Source organism: Ambystoma mexicanum, chromosome 6q (assembly GCF_040938575.1).
Source record: "Ambystoma mexicanum isolate Mex_15411 chromosome 6q, UKY_AmexF1_1, whole genome shotgun sequence".
NCBI classification, from domain to species: domain Eukaryota; kingdom Metazoa; phylum Chordata; class Amphibia; order Caudata; family Ambystomatidae; genus Ambystoma; species Ambystoma mexicanum.
In genome coordinates this window covers 450798024-450825541 of record NC_090937.1, presented here as the reverse complement: position 1 = coordinate 450825541, position 27518 = coordinate 450798024, and the positions used below count along the sequence as shown (strand labels likewise).

General features: G+C 47.2%; 1 pseudogene; it reads left to right on the top strand.

Moving 5' to 3' along the window:
* The first annotated feature begins 11049 nt into the window (after window positions 1-11049).
* The window catches only part of LOC138515235 (exocyst complex component 7-like), a 50164-nt pseudogene continuing 33695 nt past the window's right edge, over window positions 11050-27518 (top strand).

Genomic DNA, 27518 nt, shown 5'->3' with positions numbered 1-27518 from the left:
GGGCACACGTGCCCCCATGGGCCTGGGTGGCGCCAGCGCCATGGGGCCCGGGGCGGAAGAGAATCGGGGAAGTGAATAGCAACCAACAAATGTTGCTAATTGCTAATGTATTAATTGCTGCTGTCCTGCCTGAGGGCAGAGGCTGCAGCCTGAAGCAGTGCTCAGTGCTCACTGGTCCATACGGCATCAAAATCAAGGCCTGGCTGCTGGTGCGTGTGGCCCAGCCTGGCCTGGCTTGCAGCAGGACTCACAGCACCGCTGTGCAGCGCCCCCTAGAGGCTGGCTGACGTCAGGCAGCCGCCTGAGCTGCCTGACAAAAAGACCGGCCCTGCTCCTAAAAGCCCACATTAGGATGTACAGCACCACACCCACCCACTGGGGACAACACCACTCCCTAAATGTCAACCTCCCACATCCCTACGACCAACATGACAGCCCATTACCAACACAGTAAAAGTGTGAACATGAGTACACCATAATTACCTGATGTAGGACAGCTAAACAGATGATCTTTCGGAAAGCTCCAGGACACCTTTACCAGCAGAATGCAACACCACCCCTGCATGATCCACAAGGAACAGCACACCTCCCCACAACATCCCTTGTACCCAACACCCCTGCATAGACACCTAGCATGCACATGAGAGAAGCTGCTAGTAGGCACTATTGGCCAAGAGAACAAGCATGAGCATAAGTCACCATGTACGACACGCAGACATGTTCATTGTGCCTGGGGAGACTGTACACTGTATTGCAATTTACAAAGAATGCATCAGAGGGGTAGCACGAGAATATCGGCCACCATGCATAGCACAGCATGTGAGCAAATCACTCCATACATGTCACTGTGCATGATCAACAGTGACACACAAAAGGTAAGGTGAATGGCCATCACTTCTCGGAAAAATCCTTCAACGTTGTCAGACAGCAACAATGTGTCTAGATACAAAGGTGAGGGTAGACACAGTCATAACCCTGCATGGGACGTCAGACCCCATCCCTTCCCACAGTTTGCAGCAACACGCACACATGGAGCCATGCTAGCAAAGAGATGGAGAGGTTCCAAAGGGTAGACTGGCATCGACATCTTTGGCCTTTAGGTGGCATCCATGCTGGACCTATGACAGATAAAGGCAAATGCTCCTGCAAGGGCTTCCACTGGTTTTAAATTTGCTTGTATCCGCACCACTAAAATTGCATTGTGAAACATAGGCCTTTTTCTCCCTCTTTAGGATTCTCAAATTTAGGTGGCTTCTACTGGTTTTAAATTTGCTTTTATCCGCACCACTAACATTGCATTGTGAAACCTAGACCTTTTTCTCCCTCTTTAGGATTCTCACATTTAGGTGGCTTCCACTGGTTTTAAATTTGCTTGTATCTGCACCACTAAAATTGCATTGTGAAACCCTCTTTAGGATTCTCAATTTTAGGTGGCTTCCACTGTTTCTTTTAATTTGCTTGTATCCGCACCACTAAAATTGCATTTTGAAACCTAGGCCTTTTTCTCTCTCTTTAAGATTCTCAATTTTAGGTGGCTTCCACTGGTTTTTATATTTGCTTGTATCTGCACCACTAAAATTGCATTGTGAAACCTAGGCCTTTTTCTCCCTCTTTAGGATTCTCAATTTTAGGTGGCTTCCACTGGTTTTAGATTTGCTTGTATCTGCACCACTAAAATTGCATTGTGAAACCTAGGCCTTTTTCTCCCTCTTTAGGATTCTCAATTTTAGGTGGCTTCCACTGGTTTTAAATTTGCTTGTATCTGCACCACTAAAATTGCATTGTGAAACCTAGGCCTTTTTCTCCCTCTTTAGGATTCTCAATTTTAGGTGGCTTCCACTGGTTTTAGATTTGCTTGTATCTGCACCACTAAAATTGCATTGTGAAACCTAGGCCTTTTTCTCCCTCTTTAGGATTCTCAATTTTAGGTGGCTTCCACTGTTTTTTTTAATTTGCTTGTATCCGCAAGACTAAAATTGCATTTTGAAGCCTAGGCCTTTTTCTCTCTCTTTAGGATTCTCAATTTTAGGTGGCTTCCACTGGTTTTTTAAATTTGCTTGTATCCGCACCACTAAAATTGCATTGTGAAACCTAGGCCCTTTTCTCTCTCTTTAGGATTCTCAATTTTAGGTGGCTTCCACTGGTTTTTTTAATTTGCTTGTATCCGCACCACCAAAATTGCATTGTGAAACCTAGGCCTTTTTCTCTCTCTTTAGGATTCTCAAATTTAGGTATGTCTTCTCTCCTCTCTTAGAATGTCCTGTGCTTTTCTGAGCTTGCATCCTGAGTACCATCGTCTTGTCCCATAGCTCTACTCACTTGCTTCTTGCTGTCTTGTATGGTGCTCTCTGTCTCCACTATCTTTTCAACTGTTTCTATATTGACTATCCTGCTCTCCTCAGTAAGTCTGGTAGGAAGAAGTTTAAAAAGGACATCCTGGTCTCCAACCCAGGCCTCCCTATTGCTGACATCTACACCAGTGCCTCCTCCATGGAAACTCTCACCAACATTCTCTTTGTCGTTCCTTCACCAGATCTATGGGTCCCTCATATGGTCTCTGTGCTCTCTCCTTTCTCCTCTTCTCCCAATAATGGTGGCACCCATTGGGACGCCCTCCTGGCCTCCTTCCTATCCTCTAAGGTCATCATTAATGTCTACTCTAATGGGACCGTCTTGGTCCAAGGCACTCATGCCAACCTTCATCTCTTTGGTAGATGCTTTCCGCACCTCATTAACTTCCTTTCTTCTCCTGCTGTCCCCTCTCCCCTTTCCTTGGCTACCTTGCCTTCCCCCTCCCTCTCTGCCCCCTCTCGGATGCTTTCTACACTTCCACAGGGCGTATCTCTGATCTGTACCCCTCCCCAGAAGTCCTTCAAGGAGGGCAACCTTCTCCACATTGCCACTCTTAACTCCTGCTCCACGGTCAAACATTCCGCTGATATCTGCCGCCTTCTTGTAGAACTTGACCTCAATGTCCTCGGTCTCACTGAGACATGGTTTACGGCCAGCTCTGTCACCAGCTTTGACACGCTCCTGACTGATGGCTACAAGATCCTCTCTTGAATGCCTCGTCTGCAGGCTCTCTCTCTCCCCTAGCCATTCCCTTACTGAGGCTACTATCTATCGGCCACCTGGTCAGATTTCTTCCTTCCTCTCTGAGTGGGCAGACCTCTCCTCCTCACTCCTGGCCTCAACCACTCAACTCCTCCTTCTTGGAGACTTCAACATCCACCTGGATGCCTCCTGTCCCCCCTCTGGACTCTTTCGCGACCTCTGCGACTCTCACTCACTATTCTCCCCTCTGGCCCGACTCATTCTGCAGGGCACACTCTCGATGTTCTGATCTCTTCAGACTTTCCCCTCTCTGTCCCTCTCTCCACTCCTCTCTCCTGGAGTAATCACTTTCTCCTATCCTCCCACATCACTCTCCCTACCCCGCAGGCCAAGCCACCTCTGTCACTGCCACCCACCTTCTCGGTCATCCGACCCATGAAGCTCATGTCAGTTGAGGCTTTCGCCGCCACCTTCTCACCCCCTCATCCCCATCTGGCTGACTCTCACCCTGACACAGCCCTCTCCACGCTCCACTCTTCTATATCTGATCGTCTTGATATCCTTGCCCCTGTCATGAGAATCCGCCTGAAGCACAAAGTCAAGTGTAACTCCTGGTATGACTCAGACCTCATCACCCCAAAACGCAAGTGCAGGGTGGCCGAGAGGAAATGGTGTTCTTCAAGTTCATCCTCTGACAAACTGGCCTGCCGCCTGCTACACAGGCAATACTGGCTCTCCGTCCTCACCAAGAAGAGAGCTCATATCCAAGCCCGCGTCTCTGCAGCATCTAACAACTCGGCTGAACTCTTTAAAATCTGCAAGGAACTGGCCAATCCTGCCGCAGTCTCTACCTCTCCTGTCCCTTTCCAGGCCCTCTGCACAGCACTGGCTTCTCACTTCATTTCTAAAACTCAGGACATCCTGTCCTCACTCTCCTCTTTTCGCCTCCCTCCCACTATTCCCTGCTATTCCTCTGGCCCTTCTGCAGCCACTCCTCCCTCCTTCTCTGCCTTTCCCCTTTTCTCTGCAGACAAGGTTTCTAGACAGGTCTGATCTATGAAAGTCTCATCGAAACAGGTTCATCCCTGTTCCTCCAAAACTATCAAGGACCACATCGACTCCCTGGCTCCTCCCCTGGCTGATTTCTGCAACCACTCCTTTGCCACTAGAATCTTCCCTTCCTCCCTGAAGCACTCCCTTGTGCACCCTCTTCTTAAGAAACCCTCTGCCGACCCCTCCTGCATGGCTAACTATCGCCCAATCTCCATCACTCCCTTCCTGGGCAAGTTCCTGGAGAAACCGGCCATCTCCCAGCTCAATCTCCACACTGAATCGGTTGGTTGTCTTCATGACCATCAGTCTTGCTTCAGAGCTGCCAGAAGCACGGAAACTGCTCTCCTGAACATCCGTGAAGACCTGCACACCAACCTTGACTCTAACACCCCGTGCGTTCTCAATTTTCTTGACCTATCTTCTGCCTTTGACACTGTCAACTATGCCATCCTACTCAACCATCTCTGTGATAACCTGGGTATCACTGGTTAGGCTTTGGCGTGGCTGACTTCATTCCTCTCCAACCTACCCTCCCATGTCCAACTTGGGTCCTTCCTCTTCGACATCTTTTTCTCTACCTGTGGTGTCCCCCAGGGATCTAACCTCTCTCCCTGGCTGGCCAACCAATACCTGGCACTCCTTGCCCACCGCATCGCTTCTCTCTGTCCCAACTTTCAGTGCTATGCGGATGATACCCAGCTCATTTTCAGGCTACCCTCGGCCTCCTCCTCTCCTTCCCTCATCTCTGACTACCGCCAACGACCTCTGCCTTAATGCCAGTAAGACTGAGATTCTACTCATCGGCACACCCACTCCCTCCTTCCCTGCAGCTCTCTGGCCGGCCTCTCTTGGCCCTCTTCCTACTCCCACCTGCAAGGCTAAAAACCTCGGGGTCATCTTTGACTCTGCACTCTTCCTCTCCCCTCATATCTCTGGTATCTCTAAGAAGTCACACTACCAGCTGCACCTCCTTAGAAGTAGTCTTCCTTTCCTCTCCTTCCCCCAGAAGCTAACTGTCTCCAGAGCCCTGGTCCTCTCTAGGCTGGACTATTGTAACAGCCTCTATCTAAATCTGCCTGCCTCTACTGTCCGCCCTCTGCAACTTATCCAGAACAGGACTGCAAGACTTGTCCTTGGCCTCAAGCCCAGGGATCGTATCACTGCAGGACTGAAATCTCTGCACTGGCTCCCAGTGGCTGTGAGGATTAAGTTCAAAACCCTCTGCATTGTACACAAGGCCTTCGGGGGTCTCGGGCCAAAATACCTTCAAATCTCTCTTCCTAAATATCTTCCTACCCGAGATCTTCACTCATCCACCTCCAACTCCCCCAGGGTCAGTCGCTTCTCCAAGCAACGAGTTGGTGGCAGATCACTCTCTTCGGCAGGGGCCTCTCTCTGGAACAGCCTTCCTGCCTCCCTGAAACTCGAGGAGGACCATCTCCGGTTCCGGAAGCACCTCAAAACCTTCCTCTTTGCTTCTGCTTTCTCCCCCCCTCTCCCCTGCTGAATTCCTGACTGAAACTGCACTGGTTACCTGGCCACCCTTTCTGATCTCTGGCCCAGGCCCCGTCAATTGCCCACCTGCACTGCCTCCCTGGCAACCCCTGCACCTGGGGACCGTTTTTCTGTATCCCTACAGTCCCCCTACCAGCACTTATGTCTGCACTTTCTTGCACTTGCCACCAGCTGGCCGTTTTATTTATCTTATTTATTCCACTTTCCCATGTACTGCACTTTCCCCTCTCCCTTCCCCCTCGCATTTTTCTTTTTCTCCCCCTTCCCATGCACTTGCACGATCTAAATGACACCTGGCCTAGTAGGATAGCTGTCTGTCTTCCCTTTTTTTCCCTCCCTTGCCTTGTCGCGCCTTGAAACACTTGTGTATAGGCGCGTTATAAATGCCATATCACATCATATCATATCATACATCTCTGTATACAGCGGTTTATCATGGGACACACTGGTAAGTGCATACTCGAAACATACACACTTGTAGTCCGATAGTATCCTTTAGAGGAGCAGCCAGATGTCAAATGAACCCTTCCAGACCCTTTCGGTGCAAAACACTGGCAGGAGACCACATGGCACCCATATACATAGTAATCTGGTGAAGAACCCAGGCCCTCAAAACATATTTTAATGATGCATCCCTTTCGACTAATCATTTGAGGTAGGTTGCAATAAACAGCGTGCCCTTCAATGTTGCAGATGAACCTTTCAACCCACAACCCAAAAGGTTGCAGGGAAAAAGGCACCATTCACCCTATTGACATAGTTGGAAAGTCCAAGGTCAGTGTGTTGTTCCAGGATGTAGGCAGGCCATGTCAGATGCGTACAGGAATGCACAGCACTGAATACCCTCCTGCCCCACCCCCTTACCCAGCCTACGGGAATACCATGCACATTGGCGATCCATGTGGGAACATGTCGGTGCTGCGCGTACTGTCTCGCCTATGACTGGATGTAATGCAGGAAGATGTGGACTCGGTGTATGGACCTATTCAATGGCCGATACCCTCCATGCCTGCAAATCTATATCCCAGCACCTGCATGACCTGACATGCACATCACAGATGGAGTGGACATACAGCCTCCATCAGAGGACTGCTCGCCTGACATGCATGTGGATGCAAATATGCAACATGACTTGATCCCACTTACAAGCCATGCACATTTCCACACATCATCTAAGGGGAATACATGGTATATATGTGAATCCCTTATAATGTCATGGCAAAGTACACAACTGCAGTGACCATGTGCAGGGTCCTACCCACCATAACCTACATTGCCAAAAAGTACACACACATAACAAAATGGACACAAGTCATGGATGGCACAACTAAAGGTATATTGTATAGCACATGCCAGTGTTGCAAACAATGGGGGAAAAGGTGCACAATACCGTGGTCATGAAATACATTAAGGGAACAGTGAGTCCAGTCAAATGAAACATACCCAATAACGGTAGGTAAGCACTGAAGGAGTCAGATGTACAAGTGGCCAACAGAAAGGTGACAGGAAATAAACACTATACAAGGAACACTGTGCAGGGAGAGTGAAATCATATGGACACAACAGGGCAAATGAGGTACAGTTACAGGTCAACCTCTGACCCCTCATGATCACTGTCCCCCACCACTACCACCTCAACCTCCTCTTCCTTCACCTCACCATAGAGGGGACACTGGCCTGGTGAGATGGAGGAGAAGGACGGGCCTACTGCATGTCTCAGCTGGATAGCCCTGGGCATAGGAGGAGGAAAAGTGGCAGAAAGTGCACGGGACCTTTGAGGCTAAGGGGCTGTCTGTGTCAGATGTTGTTGGATGGCACATACAGCATCCTTAATCATCCTCAGTTCCCCTCTGTCTGCCCTCAACTCGATTTACAGCCCTGCCACCTCCTCCCTCAAGCCCTCTGTTCCTGAAACTGTCTCTCTCCTGCTTCCCATGCATGGCCCCAAGCAACAGTCTTTGGAAGTCCACACTGGCAGCTCTAGGTGTTAGGACCTGAGCCATGCTGACATCTGACTGGTACATTGATGGTGCAGTGGAATCGTTCACTGTGCCAGTCACAATTGAATGAGCTAAATCTGAGGTGGGTTTCCGGGCCTGCTTCCAGGGTCTCCCACATCACCTTTTGGCCTTTGGCTTAGCCTGGGATGCCAGAGATGCCAAGCTGCCCTCCTCCTCAATGTCTTGGCTCCCTCCAGGCTGAGTGGCACTCTGGCGAGTGGTTGGCCTGGGGGCAGGTTGTGGCACACAAGGTGGGGTGCCTGTGGCCTGCACGGCTGTAATCACCATCTCCCGTTTCCTCATTGGTGCGCTGTGCATCATCAACAGTGCATCAAACCTCTCGACACTCCCGAGTGTGTCTCAGTTGTGGTATCCAAGGACTTGGGCAGCCCGAAATTGTCTCACCTGATGTCCTTGCAAGTGTTGTAAATAGCATCCAGGCAGCATGACACAGCAGTGAGTTACTGTATCATGTTGCACACAACCTCAGTCACACTGTTGACCATCAGCCACTGCTGGTGAAGAACCCTGCAGAGCCACATGGGCTGCTCCGCCCATGATGCTCCCACACGCTGTGATTGGGGTTGTGCTGCCTGAGGTTGGGGTCTGGCATCAACGGTGACTCAGGCCGAGGTACTTGGGCAGGCACTGTGTTGGGAGTGATGGTGGGGGGAGGTGATATTTGTGAAATCTACGCTGCTGGTGTCCTCATGGTATTCCTCCACCTATGTGAGGGGCATGCTGTGCTCTGCCAGCAACTCTGGTGTTGCTTTTTCGGCATGCAGGGCGATTTGGAAAGACACGCACCTGTGTGCAGCTGGTGATTCTGCACGGTGCTGCACCTGTGTGGGGGAGATGTGGTCCCCCAATCCTCCTCCCCCTGAGCCTCCTCAGTGGGTATGCTGCAGACAGCCAGTTGTTGTTCTCCCTCCTCAATGCTGTCGGAGCGTTCCGCAGGGGCCCCTTCCTCTGTAGTCACAGCTACAAAGTGGGAAGAAAATGAGACATGTTAGTCCATGACATAGTATTGGTTGTGTTCAAATTGGTGACATTACTGTGGAGACATGTAGCTATGTGTTGACATTCATCTGGCACTCACATATCTTCTCATTGCCCCGTCAAGCCACTGTTGTCATCATGCATGCATGATTGACCCCCTAGATGTTTTAGTGCTGCCATTCGCAATGAGTGGTGCATGTGAAGGCATCGTGATGATGTGTCCGGTGTTTGTGTGTGTTGGTGTAGTGGTAGCCCCATGATTCTGGGTATGGTGAAGGTGAAGGTGCTTAGTATGTGGTTGTTTCATCCCCTGTGTCCATGTGGCTTGACGCCTCACAATTGTTTGCACTGATGTTGGGGTGGTGTTGAATATGTTGATTGTTGACAGTGAATAGGTTGTACATGTGGCGGGGTGGTATGTTCCCTTTGATAGTAACTGACACGTGCATGTGAATGTGTTATGTGTGTTTTATGTAGAGTCGCCGATGCATGTGCCAGTGGTGGTGTCATGTACCTTTTGGTTTTACGACTTGTGTGTGTGTTTGTGTGTGTGTCTGTGTGTGTGTGTGTGTGTGTGTGTGATGTTGATCTATGTTCTATGGACATCTGCATCTAGTTCTGTATGTGGCCTGTACGCTTTGGTGGGTACTTCGTGCTATAGGATGGTGTCGTGTACTTGCAATGGGCATGGGTCATGGACTCTCCGAGTACTTGGTGTATTCACTTTCACCCTCTGTTTCTTGTCCTTCCACTTCTTTTTGATGTCCCTCCAGGTATATTACTCGATGCCCAGGGCATTCATTTGCCCTGTGCGCATAAGCCAGTGTGCATGCCTCTGGCTCTGCATAGTGCTGTCCTGGCATTCTCAGCATGCAGGCTCGTTGGCTGTACCATCAGGTCCACCTCAGCTTCTGTGAAGTTCATCTTGTGCATGGGCTCCTTTGCAGCTTCCACCTTGTGGGACACCACAACCTCTGCAGCAATTGGTGGCACTGGTGTGATTGTATTTATTGATTGTCTGAGGAGGAGGTGTTGGTGTTTGACATTGATTCGGATGTGTGCGTCATTCAGTTTTGCAGTATCATCCATGTGTGCTGTGTTAGTTGAGTGTGTGCACAGGTATTGTGATCATCATGTGACCATGGCTATGTCTTTATCCTATCGTTCATCATGCTTGCTGACTGGGGAGCCACAAGGTTTTGATGGTGTCACACATGTAGTCATGTCGTTGTGTTTATGTTTTTGTCTTTGTATGTGTTGGAATGTGTCTGTTTCGCTGTGTGATGTGTTTGTCCTGTGTGTGCTGTGTCTGGTTTACATGATATTTGACATGTTGAGATGGTCGCAGTGGTCCCGGTTTACTTTTAACATCTAGTGGATCTTCTGCCATTCTGTGGCATAATGTCCAAGTTGGGATGTCCGTCATGTAAGTTGCAGTGGTGTGGGTTCCACCTTTATCCTGGCTTTCCAGGCCATGTGGCATGGGTGTTTCTGCAGGTGGGTCCCGTGAATTGTGGACGTGGAGGTGGAGGTGGAGATATTTTTGGTGGGTGTGTTGGTGGAGGAGTCCATTTTTATTGTGTGTGTTGATGGGTATTTTCAGGCATTTTGGAGCATGTTGGGGGTGCTGTAGTTCTCAACGAATGTGATGCCCCCAGTGTGTAAGTTTGTAGGTTTTTACTAAACAAAGGTGGACCTGGGGAGAACTGTGTGGAGTGTTGTAAGTTAAAACATGAATTGATGGTGTAAGTATGGTGCAAGATGCAGGTAAGTTTGTTGATTTGCACAGTGACGGCAGGGATGTGTGGCGAAAGTGTGTGAGTGTACAGTTCAAATGTTGGTGGTTGGTGTATGAAAATATTTGCTGCTTTTAGCATGGTTTTTGCTTGACACATTGACATACACTGGTGTTTGTTATACCGACAAGAGTTGTTTGGGGGTATCTTTAGATGTACATACTTTTGCTTACGGAATCAGGTTTGACTTAAATCCCATTTTGTTCACAGTGTAAGATTTGCTATAGTTCCATGTTTGAGTGAGTACATTTGCCAATCTGGACGTAACTTACGCTGCACATATGACTAAATGACTGTTATCGTAACTCACACACAAAAATGTCAAAGATAGCATGTATGACTAAATGACTGTTATCGTAACTCACACACAAAACAAGTCATAGTTAGTAAATTTGGCCCATTTATATATGGAAAATAAAATGTACCAAAGAGTTGAAGTTAAACCAAAAAAAACTTAAAGTCTAGAAACAAAAGAAATCATAATGTTATGGTGACAACATAGAAATATATTATCAATGCATTAAAAATATATTGTATCGATGTTGACAGCTTCACCTAATATGTGCTCAGCAGAAGAGATGTTGCTGGTCTCCTGTTCCATGGGAGAGGTTATTCTGGAGGGAATAGAAACAATGAGTCCTGCAGAGGAGAGCTCTGCAACAAAAGGAACATTGAGGATTGGCCAAAGCTGGAGGAGGAGTCCTTGTCCTTAATCAAAGACAGCCTAGACAAAAGTGATCAGTTGACTTAAACACGGTCTCCATCTTCTCGTCTTTTGAGAGTCGCCTAATAAAGCTAGAGAACTCGATCATCATTGTACACAAGCAGACCAAGAACCTCCAGAGGTTGCAGCAGAATTTTTATGCTGCTTGGACCATGTGATCAGCTATTACCATGTGGCCAGTGAGGCAGAGAAGATCATCAAGGAAGGACCTACAGGGTGGCTGCTGGAATATTCGGAATGCATTGAGAGAATCCAACGTGCTGTTGAGTATTTCCAGGAAGATAACCCAGATAGCTCACATCTGAACCATGTGAAGTCTGGGCCCATTTCTTTATAATATGTATATGTCTAATATAAGGGAATGTTTGAGTGATATCAGAGCTAATCCGCCAGAAATTGGGTTTCTTAAAAGTTCACTACCTCCTATATGCTGACGATTTTGTTTTAGTTGATTACACTCCAGTTGCCCTTCAACTGTCCTTGAAAGCGGTTGATACTTATTTTTAGGACATCCAACTGAACCTAAATGTACCAAAGTCTAAAATTCTGATTTTGAAAACTTTGAAGGGAAATAGCAGAACTACATGTGTTTGGTCAATTAATGAACAGAACATGGAGGTAGTTGATAACTTTAAATATTTGGGAGTATTAGTTAAAGCAAAACTATTGTTAGGAGAGCTCAATCAGGCCCCAAAATTACGTGAGGTAGACAAGAAGTATGTTTGGTTTTTCTTAATCCCGGCACTCATAATGTACAATCAAATGATAATTCCTAGAATCATACATGGAGCAGAGGTCCGAGAAGAAAGGCTGGATTGGCCAAAAGTCGAGTCCATAGTATGGAAGTGGGTGCTATGTTTGCCAGTGTTGACTCCTTTTCCCTCTGTGCTTCATACGTTGGATCACATTTCTTTGCAGGGACGGATTAGCTGGAGGTGGTTGCAGCTGTTAAGATCTATTTTGCTTCCTCCAGGGAATTCTGTTTGTGAAAATAAATGATGTATGGAGGATGACGGCACACAGTTCTCTGAATGAGTGGGTGACTGTTTTGTTAAATCTACTGATAAATAATTCCCTTACTGAACATGATTCAGTACAGTGTCCCTCTAGAGTCAAAAGGAGAATTTTTGAAAGTGACTCGATCAACAGTAGAAACGTACTGGTGTCCTATAAGATATTTGATCATTTTAGTATGGACATACAATCTTATAACACTTTGCAGCCCTTTCTTAATAGGCAAAGTTCAAAGACAATTAGAGAGTTTCTGTTCAGAGTCAAGCTAAACTTATCCTTGCTAACAATGTTAGGGGGTGGGGCTTAAAATCCCAAAGGAGGACTGCTTCTGTCGATTTTGTATGGAACACAGGGAAACGTTGAAACATTTGTTAATTGAACGGACTGTGCTGTTTAATCTTTGCTGTATAACTTTTTATAGCCATATGCAAAAAATGTAAATCTTATCTTGGGAAAGTGTGGGGTGGCATCTACTTATAGATTCAAATGATCAATTGGCTTTTGCAGCAATTCATTTTATGAAAATGATTTTTGGTGATGATTGATTTCCTTTATTGTATTTTTAATATTACAAACCATTTGTTTTAGTAATATATTATGTATTTGTTTCATATACTATGTGCTTTGTATGAGATTTGATTATTGTTATAGAGATTTTATCCTATGAAGTTTTCTTCTGTATTTTTTATGTGTGTGAAGTTTTGCTTCAGTTGAAACTATATCACACAATAAATAAATAATACGTTGAAGTCCTTGTTTGAGCATGGAAAGGGGTCTCTAGAGACAGAGTTCCGTAGTCTGATGACCCACAACAGCAAGACAATGCCACCCATCATGATTCTGGACCTGATCACAGTGGAAGATGAGGGGGAGGATGAACCAATTCTGGAGCACTGCCCTTACAATGTGCTGCAGGACATCATCCGCATCTCGGTTTGCTGGTGGATTTCAGAAGAAACCAAGGATTGACATGTCAGTGTGACCAGTAACTGCCTCAGAAAGGGTCCTTCAAGAGAAACAGCTGCTCCAGTTCCATCAGCAGCGTGACAGCTAGGGAGATTGTGCTCTACGAGTACAGAAGCATAGCTTGCAGCATACACCGTTAGTAACCCATGTTATTTTATGAATGTCTACTACCAGATCCGCTCCAGACAGCTTGAGTGCCAAATCAAAGACATGAAGGAACACTTCTGCAAGAATAGCTCCTCCTCTGGAACCCCCTATTCCCCTGTTGTAAAGAACAAGAGAAAGGACAGACCCACCAAGAAGCCCATTAATAGACCAGGCACAATCCATTAAGCTCATAACCTCCTGAAACAGTACTTCCAGCATGGGTTGGACAGCAAAGAGGGTGGCTCAGCTCTTACACCTACATAAGGAAAGGAGGATGTGTTGGATATCAAGATTGACACATACATCCATGGCATCAGTGCCTTTGTGAAACTGGCAAAGGGTGAGTAGCTGAGTACCAGATATTGGGCAACTGTCATGATGCCTACCTCCAAGGAGCCAGACCAGGCCCAGCTACCCCAGAGGCAGACATCATGTCCCCGAGGGAAGTCTCAGCAGCCCCAAGTAAGGGCCCTTTGGACTCAGTCCTGGCGCCTTTGGCGCCAGGCTCATATTGGACAACAGTCCTGGCGCAATAGGCGCCAGGCTCATAAAAGATGACTTTGTGTTTAAAGGTGCTTGGTATAAACTTACCTGATGCAGACCATGCTGCAACATCCGGACCATCTAGAGGCCTGAATGGGACTACTTTCTCTTTGGGGACCACTTAACCACACGGGTGTGGCCGGAGGAAGAATACATACCTGAGAGGAAGGATACATACCTGGAACTACTTTGAAGGCTATTTATACCACGCCCAAGCAGCAACTCACGCTTCGCGTTGTTCTGCATCTAGCAGCTGGACGCTCACCGTCTCTGCTCCTGCATCCTGACTTCTGCCACGCCCGCCAGCATCCTGGAACAACTGCAAAGGGAGAAGAGAAGAGAATAGGAGAAAGAAGAGTCCTTACCTGCTAAAACCGCATTCCGGAGACATTTCGCCGACGATCCTGAAAAGGAAGACATTCATTTTAAAAGCACATCGCATCGATCGCTGCAGCGCCGCATTCCACTCACCTTTACTAGGCTCCTCCATGTTCATCAGCAACCATCTGGATCCACAACCACATTTCAGCGCCTAGGAAGAAAAAGACAAGAACAAAGGTGAGCTAGGGAAGAGAATAAGAAAACCTTAATTTGCCATCATAAGACTTACCTGTTGGGTCATTCCCACTTCATTTCGGGTCGGTGCCGCATCCTGGCATTTCCAGACCCCGCCACCTAAGGGGAAAAAGAGACATCAGCGTTAGTGAGCGAATGCTAAGACATAACCTGAACGCTCATTAAAGACTTACCTGATATCTACTGGAACTGCACCTTTCACTTCGGGTCGGTGCCATATCTCTGGCATTTCCGAACCCCGGCCCCTATGGGGAAAAAAGACACAAGCATTAGTGCATTAATGCAAGGACACTAAAGGAACCTCTCATCAAACAACTCACCTGAGTTTCCTTCGTCGGTTCCATTGCTCATCTCGGAATCTTTGTTCTGCACCTGAAATAGAGACAACGGACAATTATTATTTCGGGCTCATACTTATAAACAGAATTCTCACAGTACTTTACCTGGAAGGTCAAGCAAACTTGAACTCTCTACAATCCATGATCCAGTGAAGTAACTGTCCTTTCAGACCCTAAGGTGAGACTTCACGGGGAATCGCAGAAGGGTTTCGTGGAGGGTGAGAAGGGAGTGGGAGGCTTACACATTATCCCGCAGATTGTTAATACTCCCTTTTCACACACAGAAGGATATTTCTGCGAGTCAGACAAGCCAGATTTGAAGGTCTGGTCCTGCCCATCTTCCGAGTCCTGCGCTTCACCATAGAAGAGGCAACAGCACTCCAAACCAGGCCTGCACCTTCGTGGGAGTCAGGTGAGCGTACCAGAACGCGAAACCTACCTACAATTTCCCACCCGGGCGCTATGGAAACTTCCGAGACAGACCAGCTGGCCCAGCTTTTGGGGGAATTACGGGCAGAAGTACACTCCGCCCGCCAGGAGACTAACGCTCTCAAAAGAGAACTGATCCTATCTAAGGAAAGAACTGATGACCTGGCCAAACGGTTGTTGCAGGGTCAGGCAGGACAAACTCCTTTACCTAGTTCCGGGGGTAATCCCACTTCTATGATTTCGAATAACCCGGAACAAATCAATCTACCTGGAAACATGCCTTTGGCCCCGCCTGAACGTTTTGCTGGGGACCCCAAGAAATATGCCGTTTTTATGAACCAATGTCGCTTACACTTCCTATGCAGACCTGGGGCCTTTCCTTAATGAAACGACCAAGGTAGCTTTTGTATTATCTTATCTCAGCGGCAGTGCTGCCGATTGGTCAGTTCCTTTGGTAAATCAAGATGACCCAATTCTCCAGGATTTTCAAGGCTTCCAGGCAAGCATGGAAAGATTATTTGCTCGACACTCTCAGGGACAGGCCATAGACAACGAACTGCTATCCTTACGACAAGGTAACCAGGATCTCTTATCTTACATCGCCACCTTTAATAGGTTGGTTGTGGAAACTGGGTGGCCAGAGAATAAAAGGATCACATTATTTCATCGAGGTCTGCGCGGAGAACTTAAAGACGTGCTAGCCCAAATAGTAAATCCACCCAAGTCTGCGCGGAGTACATAGACCTTGTGGTCCAACTTAATCACAGACTTCAGAATAGAAAAGCAGATCGATCCAAGTTTGAAACCAGAGTGTTGATCAAAACTCACGCGAACCGCAAGAGTACCAACGTTTCAGAACCTATGCAAATCGGTGGAGTTAAAGGACCGTTAACGCAGAAGGAACGGGAGAGAAGGCGGCAAAAGCAATTATGTCTCTATTGAGGAGCTTCTGGTCACTTTCTAAGAGATTGTCCGGTAAAACCACCTAAGATGATGGTTGGAGCCACTGACAACAATTTAACAGAACCTGATTCGGGAAACGACCAAGCCCGACAAGCGTAGAGGTCCGCTTGCCGAGCTTGAAAACAAACTCTTTGACCTCGCATTTCATCATGCTAATGGTCCTCGTGGATCCGAAATAGCCTCGGCGGTTGCATGCTATAAAGGCATACATCGACAGTGGAGCTATTGGAAACTATGTAGATCGTGAATTGGCCTCCAGGATTAATCTCCCTCTCCGTCCGAAAACTAACAAGGATGTCATTACTACAGTTGATGGAACCGAAATAGCCTCAGGGCCGGTAACTCATTCCACTACAGAAGTGACACTAGTGGGTCAGGATGGACATCGGGAAGCTATTGTGTTTGACGTAATCAAGGCCCCACAGTTTCAAGTAATTCTAGGATTTCCTTGGTTAGAAACACATAATCCTCGAATAGACTGGCGAGCAAAGAGAATAACCTTTCCTGATTGTGAACAAACTTGTTATCCAAGAAATCCAAATATGGGCATGGCCTCAGTAACTTCCGCCACTATACAACTACCGGCTGAGTACCAAGAATTCCAAGACGTTTTCCAAAAAGAACAGGCCAACACGTTACCTCCCCACCGGTCGTACGATTGTCAAATCGATCTGGTACCCAATGCTCAAACGCCTTGCAGTAGGATTTATGCTCTTACTGAACCTGAGAACCTTCATTTGCGTCAGTATTTAGATCAGTACCTTGCCAATGGTTTTATTCGCCCGTCAAAGTCTCCTGTTTCCTCAGCTCTGTTCTTCGTGCCGAAAAAAGAAGGCGACCTTAGAACATGTATTGACTACCACGCCCTAAATCAAATAACGATTAAGAATCGTTATCCTCTGCCTCTGATCCCTGAACTTCTCGACCAGGTAAAAGATGCTTGTATGTACACCAAGTTAGATCTCCAGGGAGCTTATCACCTGGTGCGTATAAAAGAAGGCGACGAATGGAAGACTGCATTCCGCACCAAATATGGGCTCTTTGAATATCAGGTAATGCCCTTCGGATTGTGCAACGCACCTGCCGCCTTTCAATACTTTATGAATGATGTTCTTCGGGAACTTATCGATGTTTGTGTCATCGTATATATCGACGACATCCTGGTGTACTCCTCTTCGGAATCCGATCACAGAAAACATGTCAGGGCAGTTCTTGAAAAATTGCGCCAGCACAAACTGTTTGCAAAACTCGAGAAATGCGTTTTTCATACCATAGAAGTCGAGTTTCTCGGATTCATCCTGACACCTAAAGGAGTCCGAATGGACTTGAGAAAGGTGGACGCCATCCTCAAATGGCCATCTCCTAGCTCTGTGAAGGGGGTTCAGAGCATGCTTGGTTTTGCCAATTTTTATCGAAGATTCATCCCGGAATTTTCTCGATTGGTCCAACCCATCACAGCTCTCTTACGCAAGAATAAACGCTTCGAATGGACTCATGAGGCAGAACAGGCCTTTCAAGACCTAAAGACTAAATTCACCACCGCACCTGTTTTGAAGCATCGACGCCCAGATCTCCCTTACATTGTTGAAACCGACGCATCCAGCTTAGCCATGGGAGCTGTCCTGTCTCAAAGGGATCCAATAACTAACCAACTACACCCTGTAGCCTTTTGGTCCAGAAAATTCTCGGCTCCTGAAATTAATTACGCAATCACCGACAAGGAGTTACTAGCTATTAAGTCCGCCTTCAAAGCTTGGTGTCATTACCTCCTCGGCGCAAGACACACCATCACGGTGATTACAGATCACAGAAATTTGCAATATTTAAAGACGGCCAAAGCCCAATCATCACGTCAACTCCGATGGGCTTTATTCTTTGTAGAATTTTATTTTGTGATCACATATTGCCCTTGTTGCAAGAATGGCAAAGTGGACGCTTTATCCCGGATTGGGATGGAAGAAACAAATTCGAGCTTAGAACCTGTATCGATTATACCTGAACAGAGAATTTTGGGTTTGACCTCTTTACAAACTATTGAGGACGTTCAAACTCGAGTTAAACAACTATTAGACTCCACAGCCTTACAAGAATGGAGCCAAAAGGGGTCACACTTTTCCGTTAATAACGATTTACCGTATTTCCAGGGGCGATTATTTCTGCCTAACAAAGAACTGCAAGAACTCGTTATTGCCCATTATCATGATACATTAATGGAAGGACATCCTGGTATCGCTAAAACTGAGGAAAAGATCAAACGACAATTCTGGTGGCCATCCTGGAGAAAAGACATTAAATCTTTTGTGATGTCTTGCAGAGTTTGCGCCCAAAATAAAGGTCTAAAGAAAAGACCAGTCTGTCTTCTACAACCTTTGGATATTCCACCGGCACCTTGGCACACCTTGTCGATGGACTTTATTACCGACCTGCCTCCTTGCTATGGATACAACACTATCTTGGTGATTGTGGATCTCTTCTCCAAAATGGCCCATTTTATCCCTTTAAAAGGGTTACCCTCAGCCTCCATCTTGGCCAAGGAATTTCTAGAGAACATAGTTCGTATGCATGGTTTTCCATCCATATTAGTCTCAGATCGAGGAAGCCAGTTTATTTCCCATTTTTGGAGGAAATGTTGTCAACTGGCGCAAATTGATGTACGACTATCCACCAGTCACCATCCCCAAACCGATGGCCAAACCGAGAGAACTAACCAAACCCTTGAACAATATCTTCGGTGTATGTTGCACCAATCTGAATGCAATTGGAAAGACATTCTTTGGATCGCAGAATATGCATATAACAATTCTGTACATTCTGGAACAGGAGAAACCCCTTTTTACACCTTGTATGGTCATCATCCTCGAACCTCAGACCTGGACCCTCCTCAAAACCTGGAAATGCCTGCGGTAGATCATTTGCATTCCATAATAACCCGAGCTTTCAAAGAAGCTACGACTCATCTTCAGCAAGCCAAGAGAAAGTACAAAGAAAATGCTGATTTACATCTAAGTGAAGCACCTCCGTACCAAATAGGGGACCAGGTGTGGCTAGCAACTAGACATCTACCTCTCAAAGGACCGCAGACTTTCAACCCCAGATACATAGGACCCTATCCCATCAAAGCTATAATCAACCCGGTGGCCTTTAAACTCGATCTACCAGCGAACATGCGGATTCATCTCGTTTTTCACGTCTCACTGTTGAAACCGGTGCAACCAAGAACCAGACTGATCAAACCACCAGAACCAATTCAGATTGATGGGGAATTAGAATTTGAAGTTAAAGACATATTGGATTCCAAGGTGTTAAAGTCAAAACTCTTCTATCTAGTTGATTGGAAGGGGTATGGACCTCAGGAGAGATCTTGGGAACCAAGCGACCATGTACACGCGCCGTGATTAATACAAAAACTCCACCGAAAATTCCCAAACAAGCCAAAACCCCCGGAGAGAACAACCTTGGGAGGGGCCTTGGGAGGGGGTACTGTCATGATGCCTACCTCCAAGGAGCCTGACCAGGCCCAGCTACCCCAGAGGCAGACATCATGTCCCGAGGGAAGTCTCAGCAGCCCTAAGTAGGGGCCCTTTGGACTCAGTCCTGGCGCCTTTGGCGCCAGGCTCATATTGGACAACAATCCTGGCACCATAGGCGCCAGGCTCATAAAAGATGACTTTGTGTTTAAAGGTGCTTGGTGTAAACTTACCTGATGCAGACCATGCTGCAACATCCGGGCCATCTAGAGGCCTGAATAGGACTACTTTCTCTTTGGGGACTACTCAACCACACGGGTGTGGCCGGAGGAAGAATACATACCTGAGAGGAAGGATACATACCTGGAACTACTTTGAAGGCTATTTAAGCCACGCCCAAGCAGCAACTCACGCTTCGCGTTGTTCTGCATCTAGCAGCTGGACGCTCACCGTGTCTGCTCCTGAATCCTGAATTCTGCCACGCCCGCCAGCATCCTGGAACAACTGCAAAGGGAGAAGAGAAGAGAATAGGAGAAAGAAGAGTCTTTACCTGCTAAATCCGTATTCCGGAGACATTTCGCCGACGATCCTGAAAAGGAAGACATTCATTTTAAAAGCACATCGCATCTATCACTGCAGCGCCGCATTCCACTCACCTTTACTAGGCGCCTCCACGTTCATCAGCAACCATCTGGATCCGCAACAACATTTCAGCGCCTAGGGAGAAAAAGACAAGAACAAAGGTGAGCTAGGGAAGAGAATAAGAAAACCTTAATTTGCCATCATAAGACTTACCTGTTGGGTCATTCCCACTTCATTTCGGGTCAGTGCTGCATCCTGGCATTTCCGGACCCCGGCCCCTAAGGGGAAAAAGAGACATCAGCGTTAGTGAGCGAATGCTAAGACATTACCTGAACGCTCATTAAAGACTTACCTGATATCTACTGGAACTGCACCTTTCACTTCGGGTCGGTGCCATATCTCTGGCATTCCCGAACCCCGGCCCCTATGGGGAAAAAAGACACAAGCATTAGTTCATTAATGAAAGGACACTAAAGGAACCTCTCATCAATCAACTCACCTAAGTTTCCTTCGTCGGTTCCATTGCTCATCTCGGAATCTTTGTTCTGCACCTGAAATAGAGACAACGGACAATTATTATTTCGGGCTCATACTTATAAACAGAATTCTCACAGCACTTTACCGGGAAGGTCAAGCAAACTTGAACTCTCTACAATCCATGATCCAGTGAAGTAACTGGATTACAACGCGCCCCTGCATCAGAAGCAGGATGGAGAGCTCGTCCTTTCAGACCGTAAGGTGAGACTTCACGGGGAATCGCAGAAGGGTTTCGTGGAGGGTGAGAAGGGAGTGGGAGGCTTACACATTATCCCGCAGATTGTTAATACTCCCTTTTCACACACAGAAGGATATTTCTGCGAGTCAAACAAGCCAGATTTGAAGGTCCGGTCCTGCCCATCTTCCGAGTCCTGCGCTTCACCATAGGACAGGCAACAGCACTCCAAACCAGGCCTGCGCCTCCGTGGGAGTCAGTGAGCGTAACAGCAACATCATCCCAGAGCACCACTAGAAGAAGACATTTGGCTCACTGATCCAGAAAGCCTTAGATAGCCTGATGACCAAAGGAGAGAATATTGTGATGGAGACTCGTTAAGCCGTTGCCTGGCATGACTACTCTGCCATGCTGACCATTTTACCTATTCTGCAGCATTTGAAGCAGATGAAGCCAACATTTGACAAGGTTATACAGGGCACTGCCACCACCCAAGAACAAGCTTCCCAATCTTGTCAGCTCCATGGAGAACACCGGGGCCACAGCACAGGAAGACGTTGCAGACAACATTAAGATTGATCCAGACAAACAGCATAATATGCCAAAGGATGGCATTGTGCATCAGCAGACAGGCAACACAATCTTCTTTCTGCAGCAGCTCCTGGATATCCAGGATACGGGGGGTGCCATGCTGGCCTCCCAAAAAACCAGTTACTTCACTGGATTGAGGTTTGATGGGAGTTCAAATAAGCTTGGCTATTCAGGTAAGGCGCTGTAAGAGTTCTGTAGCAAGTCCAAAAGTTCAAGCTTAATAATAATGTTCATTGTCTTATTGCAGCAAGCGCTAACGCTTATGTCTTTTTCCCCTTAGGGGCCGGGGTTCGGAATGCCGGAGATATGGCGCCGACCCGAAGTGAAACGTGCAGTTCCAGTAAATGACAGGTAAGTTCTGGATGAGCGTTCGGGTAATGTCTTTGCATTCGCTCATTCAATGTCTTTGTCTTTTTTCCCACTAGGGGCCGGGGTCCGGAATGCCAGGAAGCGGCAGGACCCGAAATGAATTGGGAATGACCCAACAGGTAAGTTTTAGAAGGAAACTAAGTTTTTCCTATTCCCTTCCTTCTCTCACCTTGTGTTCTTGTCTTTTTCTCTCTAGGCTCTGGGAAGTGGCTGCGGATCCGGATGATCGCTGCTGAAGATGGAGGTGCCCAGGAAAGGTGAGTGAAATGCAGCGCTGCAGTGATCGAAGCGAAATGCTTTTAAAATTATGTCTTCCCTTTCAGGATTGTCGGTGTGATGTCTCCGTGATGCAGCTTTAGCAGGTAAGGTCTTCCTTCTCTCCAATTCTCTCTTAGCAGGTGACCCAGGATGCTGACAGGCGTGGCTGAAGTCCAGATGCAGGAGCTGACAGGATGAGCGTCCAGCTGCGAGGAGCAGAACAACGCGAAGCGTGAGTTGCTGATCGGGCGTGGTTTAAATAGCTTTGGAAGAAGTTCCAGGTATGTATCCTTCCATCAATCAGGTATGTATCCTTCCCCAACCACACCCAGGGGAAAGTAGTCCCACAGGTAAAGTAGTACCATTCAGGCCTCAAGAGGGCCTGGATGTAGCAGCATGGTCTGCACCAGGTAAGTGCACATTAAAACACTTGACTAGCTTTATGTGCCTGGCGCCTAAGGTGCCAGGACAGGGGTCCAACATGAGCCTGGCGCCTAAGGCACCAGGACTGTGTCCAAAGGGCCCCAGCTTGGGCCCGCTGGCACTTCCCTGGGGGGAATGATGCCTGCCTCTGGGGTTGCTGTGTCGGACCTGGCTCCTTGGAGGTAGGCATCATGACAGTACCCCCCCTCAAGGCCCCTCCCAAGGTTGTTCCCTCTGGGGGTTTTGGCTTGTTCGGAAATCTCCGGTGGAACCTTTGTATTAATCGAGGTGCGTGAACATGGTTACTAGGCTCCCACGATCTCTCCTGAGGTCCATATCCCTTCCAGTCAACAAGATAGAAGAGTTTGGACTTTAACACCTTGGAGTCTAAAATGTCTTTAACTTCGAATTCTAATTCCCCATCAATTTGAACTGGGTTTGGAGGCTTGGACAGTCGGGTCCATGGTTGTACTGGCTTCAAAAGTGATGCATGAAAAACAGGATGAATACGCATGTTAGACGGTATATCCAGTTTAAAGGCCACGGGATTGATTATAGCCTTGATGGGATAAGGTCCTATGAATCTGGGATTGAAGGTTTGCGGGCCCTTGAGGGGTAAATGTTTCGTTGCTAGCCATACCTGCTCTCCTACTTGGTAAGGAGGAGTTTTACTTCGGTGCAAATCACAGTTTCTTTATACTTTTTCTTGGCTTGCTGTAGATGAGTTGCAGCTTCTTTGAAGGCTCGGGTTATTGTGGAATGCAGTTGATTTACTGCAGGCATTTCCAGGGTCAGAGGTGGATCTAGATCAGAGGTCCGAGGATGGTGACCATACAAAGTATAAAAAAGAGTTTGTCCGGTTCCAGAATGCACTGAATTGTTGTATGCATATTTTGCGATCCAAAGGATGTCTTTCCAATTTAACTCGGATTGGTGTAACATGCACCGAAGATATTGCTCGAGAGTCTGATTGGTTCTCTCGGTTTGTCCATCGGTCTGGGGGTGGTGGCTGGTGGATAACCGCACATCTATTTGTGCTAGTTGGCAACACTTCTTCCAAAAATGGGAGATAAATTGACTTCCACGATCCGAGACTAATATGGAAGGGAAACCATGTATGCGAACTATATTCTCCAGAAATTCCTTGGCCAAGGTGGAAGCTGAAGGCAAACCTTTTAAAGGGATAAAGTGGGCCATTTTGGAGAATAGATCCACAATTACAAGGATAGTGTTGTAACCAGCACAAGGAGGGAGGTCTGTTATAAAGTCCATTGACAAGGTGTGCCATGGTGCCGGTGGAATATCCAAGGGTTGAAGTAGGCCGGCTGGCCTTTTCTTTTGACCCTTGTTTTGGGCGCAATTTCCGCAAGACAATACAAAAGACTTTATGTCTTTTCTCCAAGAAGGCCACCAGAAATGGCGTTTGATTTTTTCCTCCGTTTTAGCGATATCAGGGTGTCCTTCCAATAATGATTCATGATGATGGGCAATAACAAGTTCTTGCAATTCTTTACTGGGCAGAAACAACCGCTCCTGGAAGTAGGGTAAGTCATCCTTAACGGTGTAATGAGGACCCTTTTGACTCCATTCCAGTAAGGCTGAAGAGTCTAGAAGTTGTTTTACTTGCGTTTGGATGTCCTCAATAGTTTGCAATGAAGTTAGGCCTACGATTCTTTGTTCAGGTATGATTGGCACAGGTTCTAAACTCGAATTGGGTTCTTCCATGCCAATCCGGGATAAGGCGTCCGCTTTGTCCGCTTTACCATTCTTGCAGCCAGGGCGATAGGTAATTACAAAATCAAATTCCGCAAAGAATAGAGCCCATCGGAGTTGTCGTGAAGATTGAGCTTTGGCCGTCTTTAAATACTGTAAATTTCTGTGGTCCGTAATTACGGTGATGGTGTGTCTTGCCCCGAGAAGGTAGTGACGCCAAGCCTTGAAAGCAGATTTAATAGCCAGTAACTCTTTGTCGGTAATTGCGTAGTTGATTTCAGGAGGAGAACATTTCCTGGACCAAAAGGCCACAGGGTGTAGTTGGTTAGTTTCTGGGTCTCTTTGCGACAGGACAGCTCCCATGGCCGAACTGGATGCGTCGGTTTCCACAATGTAAGGGAGATCTGGGTGCGGGTGCTTCAATATAGGTGCAGAGGTGAATTTGGTTTTCAGGTCCTGAAAGGCTTGTTTGGCCTCAAGAGTCCATTCAAAGCGTTTGTTTTTCTTTAGGAGAGCTGTGATGGGTTGGACTGTTCGGGAAAATTCCGGGATGAATCTTCGATAGAAATTGGCGAAGCCGAGCATGCTCTGAACTCCCTTCACCGAGCTAGGAGATGGCCATTTGAGGATGGCGTCCACCTTTCGCGAGTCCATTCGGACTCCTTGAGGTGTCAGGATGAATCCGAGAAACTCCACTTCTGTGGTATGAAAAACGCATTTTTCGAGCTTTGCAAATAGTCTGTGCTGGCGCAATTTCTCAAGAACTGCCCTAACATGTTTTCTGTGATCGGATTCTGAAGAAGAGTACACCAGGATGTCGTCAATATAAACAATGACACAGACGTCGATAAGTTCCCCAAGAACATCATTCATAAAGTACTGAAAGGCGGCAGGTGCATTGCACAAACCGAAGGGCATCACCTGATATTCGAAGAGCCCAAATTTGGTGCGGAATGCAGTCTTCCATTCGTCGCCTTCTTTTATACGCACCAGGTGATAAGCTCCTCGGAGATCTAACTTGGTGTACACACAAGCGTCTTTCACCTGGTCGATAAGCTCAGGGATCAAGGGCAGAGGATAACGATTCTTAATCGTTATTTGATTTAGGGCGCGATAGTCTATACATGTTCTAAGGTTGCCCTCTTTTTTCGGCACGAAGAACAGAGCTGAGGAGACAGGAGACTTGGACGGGCGAATAAAACCATTGGCTAGGTACTGATCTAAATACTGACGCAAATGTAGGTTCTCAGGTTCCCTAAGAGCATAAATCCTACTACAAGGTAGTTGAGCATTGGGTACCAGATCGATTTGACAATCATAAGACCGATGGGGAGGTAACGTGTTAGCCTGTTCTTTCTGAAAAACGTCTTGGAATTCTTGGTATTCTGACGGTAGCTGTACAGGGGTGGAAGTTGCTGAGGCTAGACCCATAACTGGATTTCTTGGGTAACAAGTTGGTTCACAATCAGGAAAACTTATCTTCTTTGCTCGCCCGTCAATTCTGGGATTATGTGTTTCTAACCAAGGAATTCCAAGAATTACTTGAAATTGTGGGGCCTTGATCACATCAAACACGATTGCTTCCCGATGTCCATCCTGACCCACCAGTGTCATTTCAACAGTGGAATGCGTTACAGGCCCTGAGGCTATTTCGGTTCCATCTACTGTAGTAATGACATCTTGGGTTACTTTCGGGCGGAGAGGGAGCTTAATCCTGGAAGCCAATTCACGGTCTATGTAATTTCCAATAGCTCCACTGTCGATGTATGCTTTTATAGCATGCAACAGCTGAGGCTGTTTTGGGTCCACGAGCACCATTGGCATGACAAAATGCGAGGTCCAAGAGTTTGTTTTCAAGCTCGGCAAGCGGACCCCTACGCTTGTCGGGCTAGGTCGTTTCCCGAATCAGGTGTCAAAAAATCATTATCAGTGACTCCAACCACCTTCTTAGGTGGTTTAACCGGACAATTTCGAAGAAAGTGACCGGAAGTCCCGCAATACAGACAAAGTTGCATTTGCCGCTTTCTCTCTCGTTCCTTCTGCGTTAACGGTCCTTTAACACCGCCGATTTGCATAGGTTTGGATACGTCGGTACTCTTGGAGTTAGCGTGGGTTTTGATCGGTACTCGGGTTTCGTACTTGAACCGATCTGCTTTTCTATTTTGTAGTCTGTGATCAAGTTGAACCACCAAGTCTATGTAGTCTGCGCAGACCTGGGGTGGATCTACTATCTGAGCTAGAACATCCTTAAGCTCTCCGCGCAGGCCTCGATGAAACAATGTGATCCTTTTGTTTTCTGGCCATCCAGTTTCCACAACCAGTCTATTAAAGGTGGCAACGTAGGACAGGAGATCCTGGTTACCTTGTCGTAAGGATAGCAGTTCGTTATCAACGGCCTGTCCTTGAGAGTATCGAGCAAACAATCTTTCCATGCTGGCCTGGAAACCCTGAAAATTCTGGAGAATGGGATCATCCTGATTTACCAATGGAATAGACCAATCGGCAGCACTGCCACTGAGGTAAGATAGTATAAAGGCTACCTTGGTCTGGTCGTTAGGGAACACCCCGGGTCTGCATAGAAAGTGTAAACGACATTGGTTCATAAAGACGGCATATTTCTTGGGATCCCCCGCAAAACGTTCAGGCGGGGCCAAAGGCATGTGTCCAGGTAGATTGATTTGTACCGGGTTATTCAAACCCATTGATGTGGAAGTACCTCCGGAATTAGGTAAAGGAGTGTGCCCTGCCTGGGCCTGCAATAACCTTTTGGCCAGGTCATCTGTTCTTTCCTTGGATAGGATCAGTTCTCTTTTGAGAGTGTTAGTCTCCTGGCGGGCTGAGTGCACTTCTGCCCGTAATTCCCCCAAAAGCTGGGCCAGCTGATCTGTCTCGGAGGTCTCCATAGCGCCCTGGTGGGAAATTGTGGGTAGTCTTCGCGTTCTGTCACACTCATCTGATTCCCACGGAGGCGCAGGTCTGGCTTCGAGTGCTGATGCTTCTTCAATGGTGAAGCGCAGGACTCTGAAGGTGGACTCTCTGGCTCACAGGAATATTCCCCTGTGCGTGAAAAGGGAGTATTACCCACTGACGGAATAATGCTCAAGCCTCCCACTCCCTTCCAACCCTCCACGATACCCTTCCTTGATTCCCCGTGAAGTCTCACCTTAGGGTCTGGAAGGATGAGTTCTCCATCCTGCTTCTGATGCAGGGGCGCGTTGAAACCCAGTTACTTCACTGGATTGAGGTTTGATGGGAGTTCAAATAAGCTTGACTATTCAGGTAAGGC